Raw genomic sequence first — 21258 nt, forward strand, 5'->3', positions numbered from 1 at the left:
ATGTTGATAGGTTGTGAATAGCATATTGGAGCAGCTTTTGCATTCTTTGGAGAGCGCAAAGGAATTAAATCACATAATATTTCCATAAGCTTCATCACGATGAACACTCTAAACCATTGTGCAAAATATATTAAATGCTGATTTCTCAATACATCTGTAAGCAGCAATGTGGATAATGTAACTGAACAATGGAAATTCGACTCAGGTTCAGATCCCGACAGACGAGTTAGCTGACTGAGTTTTTCATTAGAATGTTTCCCATGAAAGCTTAAAAAAAGACGGACCTTACTTTAGACAGGTAGACCTTAGGTTATTTTCTTTAATTAACTAACTAATTAGCCAATCATTTCTTAGGAAAGGCATTCTTTCTCATCCACCAAGAACTAAGATCTTATTTTATCGAATTTCTGTTTTAGGAACCGTGTGAAAACTATGATCTCTAATGGTAAAATTCATTGTGATTTGCAGGTATCAACTACACAACTGCTAGTTTCTTCTCAGGATCCGAGTTGAATATATTTTTGATGCGTGCAATACTGCTGATGTCACATATAAACATTAGAATGTTTCTCAGGCTCTATAAATAATTAAAATGAAGCATTTCAGATCATATTTTTTTAATATGTATCTAAATGCTATGCAGCGAAACAACAAACAAACACATAAATTCTTTAAAATACTTGTATATGTCACAGGAAACTATATTAAAAGAGAATCCAAAATTTATATTTCTTCCATTCATTTAATTCTTAATGAATCACTGTTTAATTATTAACATTCTTAATCTAGAACATTGAATTCGGGAATTTATTTGTGGTTTGTGAATTAAAAAATTATTAAAAAAAATAGAGAAAATTCTGAAAGGGCTCAGATTTTTCACTACTGCTCACCCATTTCTTTCGGTCTTTTTTTAGCTTTATTATTAAACATAATTTCCCTTGCAGTTAACGCCAAATACAGTTCAACAGTAAAATTACAAAAGAAAAAAGTTTTTAATTATAATTTATTTTAATTATTTTTTTAATTAAAAAAAATTGTTTCAGCATATCAGCATATATTCAGAATTTCAGATGAAGTGTTAATATGCATTTATCTGTTTTTTTTCAGTCTTTTCTCAGCTTATCATATGAATGTTCAGTTTTTTTACTAATATGGCTTGCCAAACTTTTCTTTTCTCTTTTTATTATTAACTTTTTGTGTGTTGAGTTTATTAATGAAATATCATGGTCTTTACATTTATGCCACATAAAATTCAGTTTAATAGCAAAATAACAAAATATTTAAAAACAGTGTATCTTTAGAATTTCCAACATAAAATCTAGCACGCTGGAGATAACAATGTTTTAATCCATACAGTGTTGCCACTGCTCCCTTATAAATCGTTGAGTTTCATAAAAAATCATTAAAGATTTATAAGTTATGAAATATAAAATTCGAAGTTAAAAAATTCGGACCTTTCAGATGCATATTTTTGAATAGAGGACTACGTTATTCAAAATTTGATAACCCTACCGTGTTTTTTCCCAGTGTGAGAAACATGCATACCTTCATGAGATTCTTCATTATTTAATTTCTTTGAAAGTAATACAGGGCGAAAATATTTCGTAAAAGTGATTCAGACATTTAAATCATACGCGGCGAAATCCCTTTTTGAGAATGATATCCCATGCGGGCAAACGCCTGTTTGGGCTAATAATAACATAGTATAACCAGAGAGCTATGTAAACTTTACATTTAACCAAGCAAACAAGAAAGAATTATATTTATAAGAAAAAGCTATGTCCATGCAAAAATCTTTCGAATCTCTTTAAATAACGGTTCAGATGTTAGATGTTTCAATTTTTGTTGACTGTTGCCATTTAGCGTTAGGTTATAGACTCCCCATCGGGCTCTGATGACGTCTCGACGAAGAGTCCGCAAGATATTTCACATTCATCTCTATGAAGAGTAAACCGGGAATCTTTTGATAACGAGTTTGAAATGATTGATTTAACTGTACAGAATCAGGATGATTCTCCAAAACATCAATGAATCGGGATGATTCATTTAACATGGAATCAGGGTTATTCCACTCAAACTTCACAGAATCGTTATGATTCATTTAACATGGAATCAGGATGATTCCCTAAAACTTCACTGAATCGAGATGATTCGATGATTCATTTAACATGGAATCGGGATGATTCCTTGAAACATCACGGAATCGGGATGATTCCCTGAAACATCACTGACTCGGAATGATTCACTTAACATAGAATCAGTTCTTGAAAAGTTCATTATATGGGGGTTGAATCTTCCCCTGGTTTGAAGCGACTCTTGAATTTTAAAAGCCAAATCACAATATCAGATCCACCCTACTATAAAAGGAACTTTGAAAGTAAAAATTTTGAAAATGTCAGAATAGTTCGAAGGCAACTTTGACAGCACCTGTGGAATTACTATTTTGTTTATCTTCATTACTTTTGCTAGACGACTGCTTTTAATGCAACACATTTTTGAGCCACTCATTTTCCTTTCCTAAATTTGAATTTTGTTTCTTAACTTCTCCTAATTCTATGACAGTATTAAAAGGTTCACTAGAACAATCATCTGTTGTAGAACTAGAGCCTTTCAGTTTTTAAACCGTTTCCTCCACTTCATCATCAAGGTCTTATTTTTCTTCTTCCAAGACTCTGATGAGTTGCTCCATTTTTTCGTAGCTTTTTCAAATAGGGTTTAAGATTTCTTTTCTAATCAATGATAACTGAGACTAATAAGATTTAATTTAGGATCTGGAGAATTTCCACATTTATTCTTTGGTTCACCCGTTCCAGTAGCGTTGACTTTTAATGACGTATTTTCAGTCATTTCCTTCTGTTGTTCCATTTCTTTTTTATTCTCAAATATTATTTATTTTTATTTAGAAAATTAAACATGCTTTCACTCTATGTTAAACTATCATAATCAATTTAACTTTATATAAAACACAATTCATACTTACTACATGATTGCTTTACAATAAGCGCAAGGACATTGGATTAATCCTTCACTCCTAGGGTAGCTGTTAATTTCCAGATTGTCAAAAATCAAAATTTTCCATATCACCAGGGTGGTAATTTTCTGCTTTTAACGCAGGAAGAGCTCGAAGAAAAAAAATTACGCTCCGCTTTCAGTAATAAGTTTTAAATTTTTGAGGATTCGGCCCCACTGTTGGGCTGCCAGTTTATAACCAGAGGGCCATGTAAACTTTACATTTAACCAAGCAAACAAGAAAGAATTATATTTATAAGAAAAAACACTACATGGAAGAAATACATGTCAAAAGTAATAAAGGTAACATAAAGCAATTACTCTTGGATAAGAGGAAAAGTTATGTCCATGCAAAAATCTTTCGAATCTCTTTAAATAATGGTTCAGATGTTAGATGTTTCAATTTTTGTTGACTGTTGCCATTTAACGTTAGGTTATAATAGTATATTATAAATTTTTAAGAAATGATATTTTTCAGATGGAAACGTTTATTAGTTTATGGCTAAGATAATCTGTTTGAATAAAATAACGTAATATATCGACTAAGATAATGTAAATCTGTAAGAAAATGATACATAACTTACCTTCTTTAATTCAATACTACTTGATTATCCTGTATCCTTCCTGCCATCAGTTTCTGTTATCAGTTCCTTTAAAACAGTCCAAAGAACGGAATGAGTACCCAAAAAATAAAATTCGAAAATAAGTATAAAAATTTCGTAATGTAACATAGATCCCATTGTATAATAAAATTTGATTGCTTTCTCATTTTGTTTGGAAGGTAAAGTTTATTCTTTCGCGAGAAATTTCCTGCATACAAATAGATGATCCTGCGCAACATTTCACAATAGTAAAATATACTCAATTGAATAGGACTGCAGAAATTCAGCTCCATTCAGGCGCTCTGTTTAAAATACTGAGAACTTCTCTTATATCACGAAGATGCCAACATTAAATTTATTTTCTTTCAAAGACAATTCCAGGTAAGACAGACACGTAATCGTTTGCTACTCAGGTTGAATGACGCCAAGGTGCTTTTTAGAATATCCGGTAGACATTGCCACACATTTTTAAAAATTAACATACAAGGTTAAAAGACTGTTTTAATGAATACTGTAACGTACTGTCAAACAAAACGACGCAGGAAACAAATTTCGTGCAAATTCACGAATCTCTTAATCAAGGCTATCATATTCTTCATGAATTATTTATTTGGAAGTTTGTGAAGTTTCGTATATCAGTGCGTAAAATTTCAAAAAAAAAAAAAAAAAAATTCTCTCTCTCTTTAACCGTGTGCAAGTATTTTAACCACACAGTACACGGAAAGGAGAAAAAGCTTTGGCTGCTAGTTAAGAATACCATGCTGCATTTTATTTTACACTAAATTTTAAATTAAAGCAATCTATGATTTTTACGGATTATATTTTACAGTTATCCGTCATGTATTACAGACTGTTTTGGATTTATTACATTTCATTTAAATCTGTACCATTAAATAATGAAGATCTGTTGTATATATGTATGTTAAGTATGCAGTTATGTTCCTTACATTGAGGAAAAAATGCAACACCTAAGCCACAAAATTTTGAACAAGCGTAATCTCGAACCCGAACATGTGCACCTCGAAGCTCGGAATTTCAAATTTGATTTCTTTTTATTTCATATTTTGTGTGAAACTAATGTTTTGATTAAGAAATCTGGTAATCTGGCAATCTGTTGAATTTCGGCGAATTGGTTGAATAATTTATGTTTCAAATTGAATCAGAAATTTCGGCGATTTAAAAGAAATGTTTTACTTCTCGGTAAAATGTAATATTTTCAAATTTAACAAAAAAAAAACTCAAAGATTTAAAAGAAATGTGTGCTCGAAATCAAATATTTTCTTCGACCAATGAGCTATTCTTCAGCAAAGTATAAATATTTAACACAGATCAACAAATTTAGCGATTTAAAAGCAATAATGCTATTCTGTATCTCTATTATTAATTACTAGCTGGACACGAAATTTACACTAGTGGACTTAAAATCATTATGCAGAGAGAGTTTACACATTTTTAGAACGATTTCGATAAAGATTTTTTAAAAATGCAAATGTTTATGAATAAAAATTTCTGCAAAAGTATTTTATTCTTAAACAATACACAGGCCAATGCACAATTTGAAATTAGCTGACGAACAGATTTTTTTCTTTTTTTTTTTTAAATCTGAAAGCTTTCAGATTTCATATTACGTCCAAAGGGACATTTTTCTAACATTTTGTGTGATGCCTTTATTTATCAAATATTATGTTATACGTATTTAAACCATAAAGTTCAATACATTTTTTTTTTTTTTTTTTTTTTTTTGCTCGTAAAGTGTTGCCATTGCTCGCTTTGAAATCGTGAGTGTTTTAATCAAAAACTCATAAATGCTTCACAAAATAGAAAATAGATATTCAAACAAATTCCAAATTCTGGCTTCCAGATTCCCATATTCGGGAGGAGACGTACGTTATTCAAAATGTGATAGCTCTGGGTACCGTTGTTTTATCACAATGGGAGAAACATACATATATTTACGCAGATTCTTCATTATTTAATTTCTCTAAATATACTACAGGGCTCTAATATTTGGTGGTAACAATTTCAAAAGTGAATCGCCGTTTATAGTGAATCGACGCAAAATGCCGAACTGAAAATATAATGCCCTTCTGAGCTAACGCTCCTTTGGGCTAAAAAGGGAGTGGGTGGGATTTTCTTTTAACAAAATAAATTTGTTAATCAAGTTAAAAACTTTTAAATTAAACTTTCAAATTAAAAACGAATAAAAATAACGCAAAGAAAAATATCAAATTTATGCTTATATTTTGCCTGAAATCTACAAGCTGCTATGTGCAAAAATTTTCTGTTAGTCACTATTCGGAATTCAAACAGACAGCTAAATATTAAAATTTTCAGATTGGCATTTATTCAACTAATTGTATTATATTGAATTGTTAAGTAACTTACCTTTAATTTGAACTAAAAAGAAATATACGAAAGCTTTCCAAATGACAACCTATTCTCTTTCTTTTATTTATTAGACTTTTGTATGACGCAAAACATAAAAAATAATATTTGTACGTAAATTATTGTAAATACCTTCGTGTTTTACTACACTTTTTACCTATACTCCTCATGACGTTTTGATTTTCATGAAGCTTGTAATCTTTGACGGAAATTTCTAAAAAGTATCATAACAAATTGTAGATACTCATCGGCAATCTGATTCTTTTCGTAGACTTATTAATTATCAACTACAGGGGAGAGGAATGTATAAGGTATTTCTCCCGTTTTCTAGCGTGCCTTCGTGGTGTAGTGGTTCTGCATGCTGGGCGATATTCCAGAGGTCCGTGTTCCATTCTCGGCGAAGGCGTTTGCTCATTTTTCATCTTGCCTACTCCAAAAAAAAAAAAAAAAAAAAAAAAATTGCAATATCTCTACATTGGCGCCCAAACTAAAAAGGGTGTTGGATGATAATTCTCCTCACCCAGGATTTGGCGATTGGGTCCCTTAAAAACCTCAGTCGTCTTTTTAAAAGGGGAGTATACAAGGTATTTCTCCCACCTTCCTAGCATGTGCGTTTGCTCATTTTTCATCTTGCCTACTTCCAAAAAAAATCCTAATGTCTCTACAACCGCTGTCATCTAAATGTATACCAAATATAAAGCTAGTATTCTTATAGCAAGAATTCAGAAAAGATATTTAAGCTCTCCTGTAAAATATATTGATTTCCATGTACAAACTCTTTTTCAAAAATCTTTTCTTAGAAATTTTAATGCGTAGATTTATAGTTAGTTGTTATGCTCAATAAAACATCTGATAATGCGGCATCTTATAGTTCGGCATATCCCTTTAACATTCTTACTGCACGATGGCGCTACTAGCACTTTAACATTCGAAAAATGCTCGGCAGCTGGTTCACGTCTTTTTGAAATTTTCAGTTTGTTATCAATTTAAAATTTCGCCTTTATATATCGATTGCTTTCTTTACATTTAGTTACTTTAGATATTTTTAAAACTTTAAAAATTATTGTTAAGACAAGGAAATGGAAACATGTGAGCAAGGTCAAGTTTGCATCAAGTTAATAAAATGTTAAGTACATTTGGGGAATACATTAAAAAATGTAATATGGGAAAAGTAGTGAATATTCATGTTCTACAGAATAACGTTTTTAAAAAAAGAGCAAATGGTGAATCAGTGATCGATGAATATAGTGAACATTATAGTTATTAAAAAAAAAAAACATGCATTGGTAATAATGATAATTTCGAAGCAAAAATTGTTTAAAGAGCATAATTAAACTATGAATAAATGTTTCTCCTAATAAGTTTCCCCGCGTGTACTTTTTTCCCATTTTGCTATGTATTCAGTTATAGTAAAAGAAATAATTTTTCTGCATTGTACAATTTTAGTCCGGTAATTTGATAACCCAGTGTTGCTAAAATCCAAAATCAGATGAATTAAACATTTTTTTTTTTTTTTTTTCCGAATAACGTATTTTCTAATTTTTTCATTCAATTTCTAGAGTTTAAAGAAGAAATTGTTGTAATTTTCTCCTTCCCTTTTGTACAACAAACATTGTTAAAGGAAAATTTAATATAAATGATAGAAAATTTGCCCGGATTTTAAAATGAACGATCGCATAAGTATTTCAACAGTTTTAATGGCAAGAAATCCAAGATGTAATTGTTTAGTAGCACCTTGAATACTTTTTAAATTTTTGACACTTTATTAATTAAAATTCCATTTATATATTTTTTAAAAGTTTATTTCCCCGCTTATTTCTTCATTTCAATTACATTCCATTTTATGCTCGTTCTACAGTGAAACAATGGCTTATTTTCCTGAAAGTGTTTGGTGAAAGTTGCTTCACTCGCATTTCAGCTTTTCTTTTATGACTTTATCATCTTTCAGCATGGTAATCTCAAATTTAAATCCATTTCAAGCTACAAACTTTTTCACATTACTTATGCCATCACATAAGTAACTTAATTTAGGTTTTACGAAAAAAAATATTTTTTATCATATCTTTTATTCAAGGAATAATGTTTCTTGAGACCCGCCCTCTCGTCTCATATTTGCTGATTTTCTTTCTGTTCAATGTCCAAAGTGAAGAAATTTTCATTTCGTGTTCATGGTAATATATATTTTCTGTTTCTTCTTCTACCGGCCTACCTCTTCGAAACTGCATCACCAGGAGGTATTATCTCTACTAATGTCATAAGTGAATTTGTAGATAATGCGTGAATGCGTGAGAAGGTTTTGAAATCTTTGAAGGTTGATATAATGGCAGTATGGAGTGATAAGAATTTATTCTCCATAAAATGCAATTATCTCTTTAATATGATAGCCCGCATTATAAGCTCTTGTAGTATTTCGAAAGCCAGTGCATTCATTTGGTCTGGATTAACCTATCATAAAAAAGAATCCATTAGCCCGATTCTTTTTCATCATTTTTAAATTTTGTTTTGGTGCTTGGTCTAATTTCTAAATGAATTGTTTGATCTGTTTGTTTCTACTCAAGAAATATCATGAATGACATTTTTAACAGCAAATAAATTAAATTATGATAATTGAAGTATAAAGCTTACCTTTTTAAATATTGTATAATAAATACAGCTTTTAAAATTTAAAGTGCTGAATTCTTTCAGCTAAGAAGTTTCAGGATATACAATATTTTAAATAATTTTATTTAACTGTTGGCAATTTAAGAACAATATCTCAAAAGTACCTCCTAATATATATTTTAATGCGTTTTTAATTAACATGATTACTGTTGAAATTGCCGTATTAATTAATCTAAACACAACACGAATACTATAAAAATTATTTACATTTAACGAGTACTTTTAAACTAATTTTTTCTTTCATACAGCTTATTAACTTTTAAACAAAATTTATATTTTGTTTCGTTTACAACAATTATACCACAAACGTACTTTTACAACAAGTATTTTAAAAAAAGGTAAACATAACCAAAAAATTCTTAAGGTAGCATTGCTGATCTGAACTAATCTGAACTCAAATAATCTTGTATTAAACTTTTCTTTCATTTCAAATAAATAAACACAGTGTATACAATTAATGTAAAAAATTCGATGTGTACATCACATGACTTCCTTGTACGTAATATTAAATTATACGCATTTTTATACGCACCCACAGAGTGGGTATATGTACTTTTTAGCAATAGCTTTTAAACATTTCTCTTCTTCTCATATGTATATATATATTCCTCTTCTTCGCAAATATATATATATTTTTGGTGCGACTGATTGCAACCAAAATAGGAGGTGCACATCTACATGTTATAGCAGTCCTATATACAAAATTTCAACGTTCTGAGGCTACTCGTTTTTGAGTCACGCGAGCTATATAAATACATACGTACATACAGACGCCAAGAAAAATCTCTTTTGAATTCATTTTAAATCAGTTTTATAATTCATTTGGGAAAAAGAGTCCTTTATTCTGTCCTTACGCACAGATGTTAAGCAAAAACAACATTAAATTGCATTCCATAGCCGTCAAAATAGATATTTTCGTTGAAATATAGTACCCGGAATTTTTCGTAATTACAATACTTCCTTTAATATTTCAAACAACTGTCCTCAGAGTTCATTTATGTTTCACTTTCAAAGAACTAAGAATGAGAATAATCAATGAGTCAAAAGATTGCAGTGAGGTTTTCATTTGCTAAGATGTATAGTATTTAAATCAGAACGGACTTTCAATATTATTTGATCTGAACAAAACTCCTTTACCCAAAGACCCACTATGCAAAAGTTACAGAAACACTGCCAGTGCTCAAAAAGATAGGCAACGATGAGGAAATACAACAGTAAAATATCGAAAACAAAAAGATTTCTCAGAACAGAATATTTGGCATCAGCTAAGAATAATTCAATTTTTGAGCATAATATGAGCAGTTGGAAATGCCAAATTACTCATATTACCTTGCGTGGAAGTAAGTAGGCAAATCAACGTTGCTGATGCTACAGAAGCCAGGGAAAGCATAACCCAGCGATACTTATCCGTTGGATGTCCTAAAACTTCTTAATACTTCCCAAATGCTACCCTGTCTATTGCATAATGCTTGCGATTCGCGAGCGTAAATGAATTGTGATAGCACTGGAACCATGATGCTGATAGTAAGAACATAATGTTTAGAGCCTATTAGGTTATTTTGAAGCATGAGACATGAAAAATAAGCAATGCCTCGACGGGACTCGAACCTGGACCTCTCGAATAAGAGCCAAGTGTGCTACCGTTACATCACGAAGGCATGCTGGAGGGAAAGATAAAAGACCTTATAAATGAAACTCTACGGTCTAATTTTCCAAATGGCGTTATTCATGGTATCGAAAAGCTAAGATCTAGACGTCATGAGTTCACAAATTGTATCCACACTTGTCGGAGGGAGATGATTCTCAGCTTCATTGAAGAACGCAGTTGTTGCAATTTCAATAGATCTAGATCATCAACATCCCTTCGGACAAACTTGAGTGTAACAATTTTAATTCTGTAGAGAATTTAGTTTTCCATATTCAGTGCACATGTTAACTCTTGTAGTTCGCTACTCTTTGCAACTGCTTTGATTAAAAAATGTTCTGGAATTATATTAAAAAAAAAAGGCGGGATGCTGATCAAATTTTCTAAAAACATTACGTTCAGAAAATGAAACTCAAGCGTTAAAAGTTTAAATTATATACTTTACTTGCTAAATTTTGTGTGATTTCTTAATAGACATACGTATTTTTTAAAAACCGAGATTCTTAAATTTATTTTTTACTAAAAGAAGTTGTTTTATTTTACTTTAGTTAAATCGAAAGTCTTTAGCAATCGAAAATTTTTAGGCATTCGAATTTAAGAACATTTAGGGTTCATCCCTCACAAAATATTAGCATTCTGTACTGAAACTGTTAAGCAGAAAATATCACAACAAACGTCATTCTCAAATGCTGTTTGTCTTCATATAACATGGAAGCATTTCTGATTTCTGTTAAATGAAAAATCAGTCTTTAAAAAATTTCGCCTTCGATGAGAAAATGAAGCTTTTCATTATTGTAAGGACAAAGACATCATTTTCAGTATTTCAGGGCAAACGAACAAAAAATGGTGAGAAATGCCTCAGGTTGGTAAGACATCTAATTTGGATTAATCCTAAAAATCACCTGCAGTACCAGTCCAGGTGAAGTTGTTTCCAGTCAAATAAATTACAGAAGGTTAAGAAAAACCGAATAGTTGTAGTTTAAACATTACGAAACTGCAAAATCTGGCTGTGAATTTTATACTTTTATTTATTTAAATTTAGGTTATTTTTAATGTGTTTTTCAAATTAAACAGTAAAATGTATAGAAAATATTGTTAAATATCAAAAGTTCAATAAAAGTAGGTTTTTTTTTTTTTTTTTTTTTTTTTTTTTTGTATTCTTAAACTAAAACTAAATACTTAATAGCTAAATAAAAGTCTGACCGCTTTCCTCCCTGAAACTGTGAAATTTACCCCCCCCCCAGAGGGGAATATCCTTCTGGATGATAATACCTGCTCATTCCCGAATTCTAAAGGTATGCTATTTTGTGATTTTGCTATTGAATTTTACGTGATGTGGGTGGGAAAAAAATCTGATGATTAATAGATAAAATTAAGAAGACAAAAGGGTTTAATAAAAAGAGGTAAAAAAAAAAGTTTTACAAGCTATTTGACTAAGAAAACTGAAGATTGATATGGCGAACCGAGAAAAGACTGAAGAGAAGGTTAATGCTAATACTTAACATAGTGTCGGGAATTCTGAGCATACACTACATTTTTTTAATTTTTTTATTTATTTATTTTTTTATTTTGCTGTTGCATTTTAAATGGTGTAAGTGCGAAGGAAGCGATGTTTAATAGTAAAATTTAAGAGATAAATAAAAAGTTATGAGTGCAAAAGCATATTAGTAAACTGCGAACTCAACGAGAGAATAAAAATACTTAACAATCCCTCTGATGGAATGTTAAAATTTGAATCTTTCAGATCTTTTTCTTTTTTTCATTCTTTTTTCTTATCTTTTACTTTTTTCCGGTTTATTTTGTTCCTCCCCCGAAAAATAAGGCATACATGTACTATCTAGTATTAATACCAGTTTTATTAGCGGCTAAAGAGAAAGTTACATAGATAACATATTGCGATTCATTTGGGGAATAAAATAAAGAAAGGATCTTCCTCTTACTCGGGGTTCCAGTGGGCTCCAGTCTTAAATACGGAATCTCTCAAAAATTGAGAAATACGTAGGCGGGACACCGCTTGAACTTGAACCTTCACTTGATGGCTCGTAAGAGTTTAGTTGACCTATACAGAGCTTAAATTGTGCCGGAGCCCACCAGAGCCTTAAATAAAAGAGTTCCGGTTTTTCTTTTATGTAACTGAACACAATTTTAACAGAAAAATTTTAATTTATTAACAAATAAGCCTTGAAAACCGATTTTAACTTCTGAATGCATGTGTATGTTTTCCTGAGAAACAAACCCTTTGACGGAGGTTAAGACTTTTAAGGAAAGAAAAGCTCTCCATCTACATGTCTAAGGCTTAATTCTGCAGGAAGTGCAATGAATTTATGAGAACGGGTAAAGTTTTCATCCTCGAAACTAAAACCTGGTTGTGCACGTGCAATGCTCCCCAAGGAAAGACATGCTTTTTGGAACGATGTAAACAAATGTATGGGCAGAAAGTTCTCACTTGTATAGCGCCTGAGGTTTCTTATGTTGTTATAGGGTCGGATTCAGAGTAAGTTTTTTTCTCGTCACATTCTGCTTTACATGAAGAATTATAGCGACAGGGGATCGAAGTCAGACAGCGTTGAACTTTCTCTCTTTGTTATCTACGCTACACTTCTCCGGTAAAATTTCCATCCGAACTCTCATAGTGTTTCTAGTACTCTCTCTATTTTCATTAGCGATGCTTCAATCGTTTTACCTCCTTTTTTTTTTTTTTTTTTTTTTTTTTTTCATTGGTATGTTGGAAAAAGAAGAGTCTTTTCTATCATCCCTTGCTAACTATAAGTCATATTGTCTGTTTCTATCATCACTTAATACTACATTACACAGTGTATTCCAGGCTAAAATACCGCCAGTGAGTGAAATTGTAAATCCCGCCGTAGCCTTAAATAAGATAAGGACAGATATTTTATTTTATTATTTAGTTACTAATCATTAATTTAATAATTTATGAAATTTTTTTTTATTTTATTGAATTTTAACTTTAATTTAAATGTTTTAATTATTAGTTATTTTACTTATTTGTTTTTTCTTCTATCTTCGCGGCTTTCTATAGGGCTCCAGCGCTTCTAATTTTAGAAATTAAGCCCTGGTGCAAATTTATACCAATTTATGCTTTATGCTTAACGTCCAGTATTATCATATACGTAGATGCATATTACACATCTAACCCGTTGGTAAATAAGGCATATTTTTACTCTAGATTCGTTACTGCCAACCTTCGTAATAAAACATATTTACGCTTCTGAAATATTTTTAAAAAATAATAAAATCTTCGTCTATTAGGAATAAATTTTCGATGCAACAAAACAACTTTTTTATTGGCTTTTATTACAAACGTAATTATCCAATTCTAAGTTTTTGTTCTGCGGATCACATTTCATTTTTATGGTTGTACTGGCTCGTTTGAAAGCACGTTCCCTTTTTTTCTTTTTACATAAAATCTCTGGCTCGAACTGAACCACAAGCTTAACAACCGTGAAAGAAAGTAGCCGGTTCAAAGGCGCATATTTTAAAAAAATGTGAAGTCTGCAGTTATTTTGCCATTAACACGCCATTTATACATAACAAGACAAGGCACCGCAAAACCCGTGAAATTTTAAGCAGATGTTTTATACATACACGTTTCATTTTTAACGCGTGAATGCATAATAATAGCAAAAGCATAAAACATTTTATAAGACCAATCTATGAGTAAGAAACCGAAACGCACGATCGAATCAAGAATAGAAGGAAGGGGGAGAGAAAAAAGAAATAGAGAGAAGAAGGGGAGAGAATAAAAAAAAAAAAAAAAAATGTGGAAAAAATGAACGTCGAGAAACAGGTTTTTGTCGGCAGAGCTGTTTTTTGGAAACGTTCCTTATAAATCGCCGCCAATTAGAACTTTTTCTTAATCATTGCCAGGGGGTGATCATAAACACTTCGAATGCCCCTTTCTTTTTGTGAATTCTTTATTATTTTTTCTTCTTTTCTCAGTACCTTTCATACGGAAAACGAAATAAAGGTAACAAGAAGTTAGCGTGGTTGTTGTAAATCAAGATCTAAGCAGTTTCACGCAATTTGCAGAGCAGACAAAGAGGATGAGACGAAGAGGACGGGGGAGGAGGGGGGAAAGCGTGCCGAAATGGAAATGACGATAAATTGCAGGAGGCAAATGCGTTTCACGCCTTTGTGCTTTATGACAGCTTAAATTGTCATAAAGTATATCGTAGTGTTTTAAAAATATTTTCCGAGTTGGCAAAACAGAAAATTACCAACAGAAAAAACATGGCTGCATAGTCATATCATTCTTCAAGGCTACGGTTGATCTAATCAGAAGAAATTCTTGCTTCATTGAGGTTGGAAATAAATCAGATTTTAAGAAATATCTTTCTAGCCTAACAATTATACAGCGGTCCGAAGTTGGGAAATGCATAGAACATCGATTAAAACACAATTTCTCAAAGTGGGTGCTAAAAAGAGCTTTAAAAGCGTCACTCGTCCGAGGGACATTGAGAAGCAAGTAGGCAACAAACACGTCATTGAAAAAATGGGTTGTTTAATTACTTTTGAAATAATAAATTTAAAACGCAAATATTACACTAAAGTATTTTAACAAAAAACATACCAAATTATGCCAGTCAACCCTTTACTCAAATTGATTCAAGTTTCATGCAGTATCATTTCTCTATTCCAAGGGATCGAAACATGAAGAAATAGCGGTAAAAGAGCCAGTTCACCAACAGGAGGCGATAGCTGGTGAACCGGCTGTTTCCTACTACTTACAGGCTATCATTCTAATATTCTAAGAACAAGACAATAACATCATACGTGCAATGATATCTAGTACACTCAAATAGTATGTTCTTTATAGATGTATGTATGACCTTTTCTTTATAGTATATATGGAATGCTCAAGCAGTATATATGACCGCTACTCGTGTTGAGGCAGTGATCTGTGCTCGTGTTGTGGCAGTGTGTGTTGAGGCAGTGCTGGTGTTGAGTGGCGATGCTCGTATTGAGACAGTGATATGTTTTATAGGTTCATTAATATATATAAATATTCTAAAAATCCGCCGCTGCCCTCCTCTGTCGCTGCCATCTGAGAAATCTTCAACCGCTGCCATCCTCTTTCCATATTGCTGCTTTGCAACACCCCCCAAACTTGCGGGGACCTGTGGATCCCGATAGGTCTGAGACAGAGCTGCGTTCATTGCAACAGTTGTTGTGATCTAAACGTACACTGATATTCATTTATATATGTTTAACTAGAACAGGGAAAAAATGAATGCTACTTAACATCTCAAAGGTTGAACAAGTAATGATATATATGTTTAAGAACAACCATATTTATACTCTATAAAAATCAATAGGTTTGTACTCAATAGGTATATTTAAAAAATTATGTAAGTGTTAATTACAGATTAATTCTTTTAAATAGGGTCTGAACCTGGAGACAGTCATGAGATCATTGTAAAATAAAATTTTATTTAACATCATAATTATTTCACAAATATTCATAGTATTCAATACCTAAGACACCATTGGTAGTACAAAATGTGTTTCTTACTTCATCGAGTACATGGTTTATACACACAGATTTTAAAAAGTCCTTGGTAATGTAATGAGCAGGTTTCAGTAACATTAAATAGGATTCTTCACCCCAAATATTTCCGTAAAATTCTCTGGCGATGTCAACAGCATTGAATCTCAGAGCAATAGCATTCACAGTTTCTGTTTTATGAACAAGTTCTTCACAGTCTATGCGCTTGGGATATTTTAGTTCTTCTTGTTTGTTAAGAAGCTCTTTAAGCGACATCTTTAGAATAATTTGGAGGCGTGCTCTTCCCATAGAAATGTCGAAGGACAAGGACTGGGGCAGATTTTCCTCCTTAACAGGTTCGTCGGATATGCTTTCGTAGGCTTCACAAAAGTTCATGTTTTGATAAATGAGGTTGGTGACAATGTCGCTGATACGGCTAAAGTTGGTCATCAGTTCTTCCCACTGCGTAGTTCTAATGCTGAGGCTACTTTGTTCATCTACTTGAGCAGCAAGTTGTTTCAGAGTGAAGTGGGAATCCTTATACGTGACCACAAAGTTCTTGGGCAACTCCAGATTCAGTGTCAGAAGGTCTTGTTCCTGAACTGTCATGTTGATTGCGAGAACATTCAAACACCATGGCTCAAAGTTCACTCCTCGTCTTGTCGGATAGTAAGCTTTACTATATTTGGCATACTCTCGGATGTGAACAATCACTTTTCCCTTGTAAATACTGGGTCCCACAAAGACATTGTTTCCCATGTGAGTGAGCTCCTCTGGAATAGCGTCTTCAGTGAAGATTCCTTTGCGCTGAAAAAAAAAATAAATCAGTTAGCATACCAATAACATACATAAAAATGAGGTCACATACAATATAAACTACTTTTCGCAAATACGTATTTTTTTCTCGAAAGGGGATGTTTCTTCTGCTTTTCTTTTGGCACAAGAGCTAGCTGATTCTCTTGGAACATCTTGAGTGCGAACAAGGTCTTCATGGCTCAACACTTTATCATTCAAAGGCATAGGTTCTTTCTCAAACAGATTTTCCATCTGAAAATGTAAAGGCAGGTTAAGCACACAGTGCAAATTCAACTATTTTTTTAAAACATTAAAATTCTAAAAAACAGTATATTTTCAAAAAGTTACTTACTTCTGGTGCGTTGTGGTTTCGTGGTTGATCCAATCGAAGCAGTGAAGAATAAAAAATCTTAATGATAGACGGTGGTCGAAGCAAAAGCAGGTACGTACACACAGGGCGACGGCAAGGAAATAAATGCGGAACCTTTCTCGGGCTCGCCTTATATTGGGCAGGAACTCTTTATTTCATCTGAACGGTGATTGGTTAAGAGACGGTGAGGTCATATTTCAAAGAATCTGATTGGTCCACAGAAAAGTATCCATACACCTAAGCAGAGGCATACAAAGGTGTGATACGGCAGACGCCATTTTGTAAGACAACATGTCCCAGCAAGAAATGGATGATGTCATTCCAAACACGTGGTTCAAGAGCTCGTTGCCACAAAAAATAAAAACTTTGAAACATATTATCGTTGCCACAGAATAAAAACCTTTGTAATCTTTGTTGTCACGTGATCCAAGATGGCGGCGACCCCCCCCTTTTCTGTGATGTCACTTCCGCCGCCCGAGTACCTGCACTTACTACTAATATATCATCTTTGTCAAAGTAAAGGGGCTCTGAGTAAACTAAGAAAAAATTTTTAGACAATTATGCAATAAATATTAAAAGTGAGATCATTTGTTTCGGAGCAGGAACAAATTTAAAAAAAAAAATACTTTGTTCTTAACGTGAAATCAAATACATGATTTAGTATTAAAGTTTCAAAATGTTTATTGGTGTATCTGAATACGACATGTGAAGATGGCTTAATTCCTTATACTGCCTCCTTATTTTCAGCATAAAATTATTAGTTATTTAGCAGAACATTTCGTCATTTGGACATATGGAAAGCGGATAAATATATCTGCCTAAGAAAGGGATGGCTTCATGAAGGATTTTCTAAGGAACTCAATTTATAAGGTATTTCTCCTGCCTTCTTAGCGTGCCTTCGTGGCGTAAGGTTCAGCCCGCTCGGCGACTATTCGGGAGGTCCGTGGTTCGAATCCCGGCGAGGGCGTTGCTCAGTTTTCACGACTCCTGCTTCAAAATACCTAATGTCACTAGAAACTGTATTCATGTAACCTATAGGGAAGTCTGCGAAAACAAGCCGTGCAGCTAGTTCTTTTGCCTGGGTTTGGAACTCGGAACTGGGGATACTGTTGGGGAGCGAATGACGTCTAAAGAACAATAGTCAAGTGATCCAATCTGATGTACAAGTTATCCCTTATCATTTCAGTTTGAGCACTAAATATTTAATGCATTAGTCTGAAAGCGAAAAACCATCATCAAAGTAGAAAATATTTTAAAATATGAAACGCCATGAAAACATTTTTTTTCAATTATTAGATGAAATATTAATTGTTGGTTCCAAATCAATTATCTAAATTTTTGTGGAATTCAACTAAAAAAACATTCAATTTTAATAGCTCCATCTGTTTACATACATTACATTGAAACACTGAAAAAGTAAATTACTCTTTTAGCAAAATTAAAAACAGTAATACACTCGAAAAAAATTTCTCCTTGACTGTAAGACCTTACAAACATTTTAACATAAATTTAACGAAATAAAAGTGCTGTTGAATATTGGATGAATACACCACTAATTCTGATTAGAAGGAAAGGTAAACTACCTAATGAAATGCAATATTGTTACGAAATGTCAAGGCGCGATGAGATGGCTTCCCCGCAAAGCAGTTTTAGGGTTGCCATAAAATGGCAAGGGATGGCAGAATTGCCACATTTGGAAAGAAATCCCCTATTTGGCGACATTTGGCGACAAAGTTGGCGATATACCATGGACGGTTGGAGAACCTTCTGAAACGAATTCTTACCGGTTTAGCCCAGAATGTTCTCGAACACAAGCCGAAAGCTATATAAACCCTGCTGGTCCGCAGTCAGTTAGTGTGTCTCTCATGGAGAGTGAGTGTGTCCCATCTAGCGAGTCAATCCCTGCCGAGTCGATCGAGTTGACAGCCGGGCAGCGAGTGCCGAGTGGGTCGTCGAGTGCACCGAAGGAGTCTGTTAGTGTATCGCGGTTAGTGCATCGTCGAGAGAGCGTGTTGAGCTCCGGGAACGACTGAACCGAAGAGTCGGGAGCTGTGCTTGTGTGTCGTCGAGTGCATCACGTTGCGTGGAGAGTTTCGAGAGTACGTGGAGTTTCGAGAACGACCAAGCATAGTCGGGAGCTGTACTCCGGAAAGCAGAGTCGGGTGCTTTGCAGGAAGGTGTCTCCACCGTGATATCCTGATAACCTGAAGGCTGTGTCGCTGATTGTTCCAGCGTGTTTATAGTAGTTCATCGACGACTGTAAAACGTGTTTTGGAGCTGTCCTGACAATACTGACTAATAAAGTGTGTTTCGATACTTCTTCAAGTGTCGTTGTTATTCACTCCAAATCTACGAACCCCGTACGAACGTGAAGGAAGAAAATAACGTAAAAATATTTCATTATGGTGTAGGGGAAAAAAAACAGGAATGTTTCCAGGCGTACCAGTGACCAACATAGTCAGCGCTGACCTAAACTGAAATCTTTCAGCTACTGCTTGAGTGTTTTTATAATTGGAGGTAATTGTACACTTTATATGTACAGTAACTACGTACGTTATTTTTTTTTAGTATTTTAGATTGTAATTATTCTACTTAGTACGACAGTTAGCTATATTATAGCAACAGAAGTGAGGTATTATTTTCGTGTAAAATACAGTATATAGATAGGACTGCAATCTGTATGTTACTACAAATTTCATCCTAACCGTTAAATTTCATCCTAACCGTTAAATTTTATTCTGGATGCAAATGACAATAAATAAGACAAGAAAAAATACAGCTAGGCATTCTTCAATCAAGCCACCTACATATACTGCAAGAAATGTATTTTATTTAGACACTCATAAAACAATATCTGTTGCAAATTATTGAGGAGCTCAGGTGTGAACTTACTTTTTTTTAATCATTAGCCTGTGCATACTGATTAACTTGTCTTTATAACATGAAATGAAAAATCTTACATAGTGTCGATTGGCAGCAGCTTTATCATGATGGGATTTTAAAATAAAGTGAAAAAAAATGAGCCCCCTAGAAGAGATTTTTCTTAGTTGTATTAAAAAAAGAGGACCTCTTCAAGAAAACTATTTATTTTAAATAAACTTATTAATATTTTTTGAACATTTAATTATATTTTTCTTCGAAACTGAAAGATAGTACCTATAACTTGTTCTTCCTCCATCGGATCTCACAGCTAAGATCGCTGTTTTTTTTTTTTTTTTTTTTTTTTTTTTTTTTTTTGACAATACTGAAAACTGTTACTTTAAAGGCAAGCATAATGCTTTCGCATTTAGGTGTCGTAATTAAGAATAACATATCCCAAAACAGTCCTCCGTCCCAATGATCCTCCTTACTTCATCTAAAGACTGAAACAAACTCGATAAAGAAAGACGTCTGCAATAAGGACTAGATTGAATTGGCTTGTTTTGTTTTGGTGTATTTGATTACGGCAAAGCCTCGAGGGAGCTATCTGCCTAAGGAGAGGGATACTTTCGTGGAGGACTTTCTAAGAAACACTAGCTCGTATACAAGTTACTCAGGGGGAAAACCACGAAAATGGACATGCAGACAGCCCATTCGCGGGATTCGAACTTCGGACCGAACTACCAATTTCAGCGACTTTATCGGTGGGCCGATCTTGGAAGGAATTGAAGTCAAGAATTTATTGAAAAAAAAAAATTAATGCAGAGGCAAAAAATTTGAATTTTGTTTTTAAATGAGAGTAATAATAAGTTATATGCTGTAGAACTGAAACTTTCGAATGAATTAATTAATCATGATTAGAAACGCACTTAGAAGAAATTTGTAATTAATTATTAGTAAGAAGCTAGTTTTTTCCAAGATTTTTTCATTATTGAAAGAGTATTGCATAAATATAAGAAACGAGGTTATACATTTTGTAAATTTAATTTAATTTTTAAAATTCTAATTTTATGTAGCAAGCTTATGATTTTCCGTAAAACATTTTTGCGCCTGAAAAAAAAAAACAGACTTATGTCTGATTGCACAGGAAAATGATTTTGTTCAAAACCTACGACAAATTAAAATAATTTTTTGCCTAATTTTTAATTTTGCATTAATGTATTTCATTCGAAGTAAGGTCACTTTTAGTTATAAATTACAATATGAGCAAAAGAAAAGGTTACTTTTCATTTGTATTTGTGTCAGTAACTTGTAAACTTTTTATTAATTTTCTAGCCAATTAAAACCTTATATTTTTTTCCACTCCCTTATTTATCTTTGTATGAAGTAAAGGAAGTATAGTAATCCCGAAAAATTCCGGGTATCA

Source organism: Stegodyphus dumicola, chromosome 6, assembly GCF_044657685.1.
Source record: "Stegodyphus dumicola isolate Sdum_Otavi_A_Nest chromosome 6, ASM4465768v1".
Taxonomy (NCBI): domain Eukaryota; kingdom Metazoa; phylum Arthropoda; class Arachnida; order Araneae; family Eresidae; genus Stegodyphus; species Stegodyphus dumicola.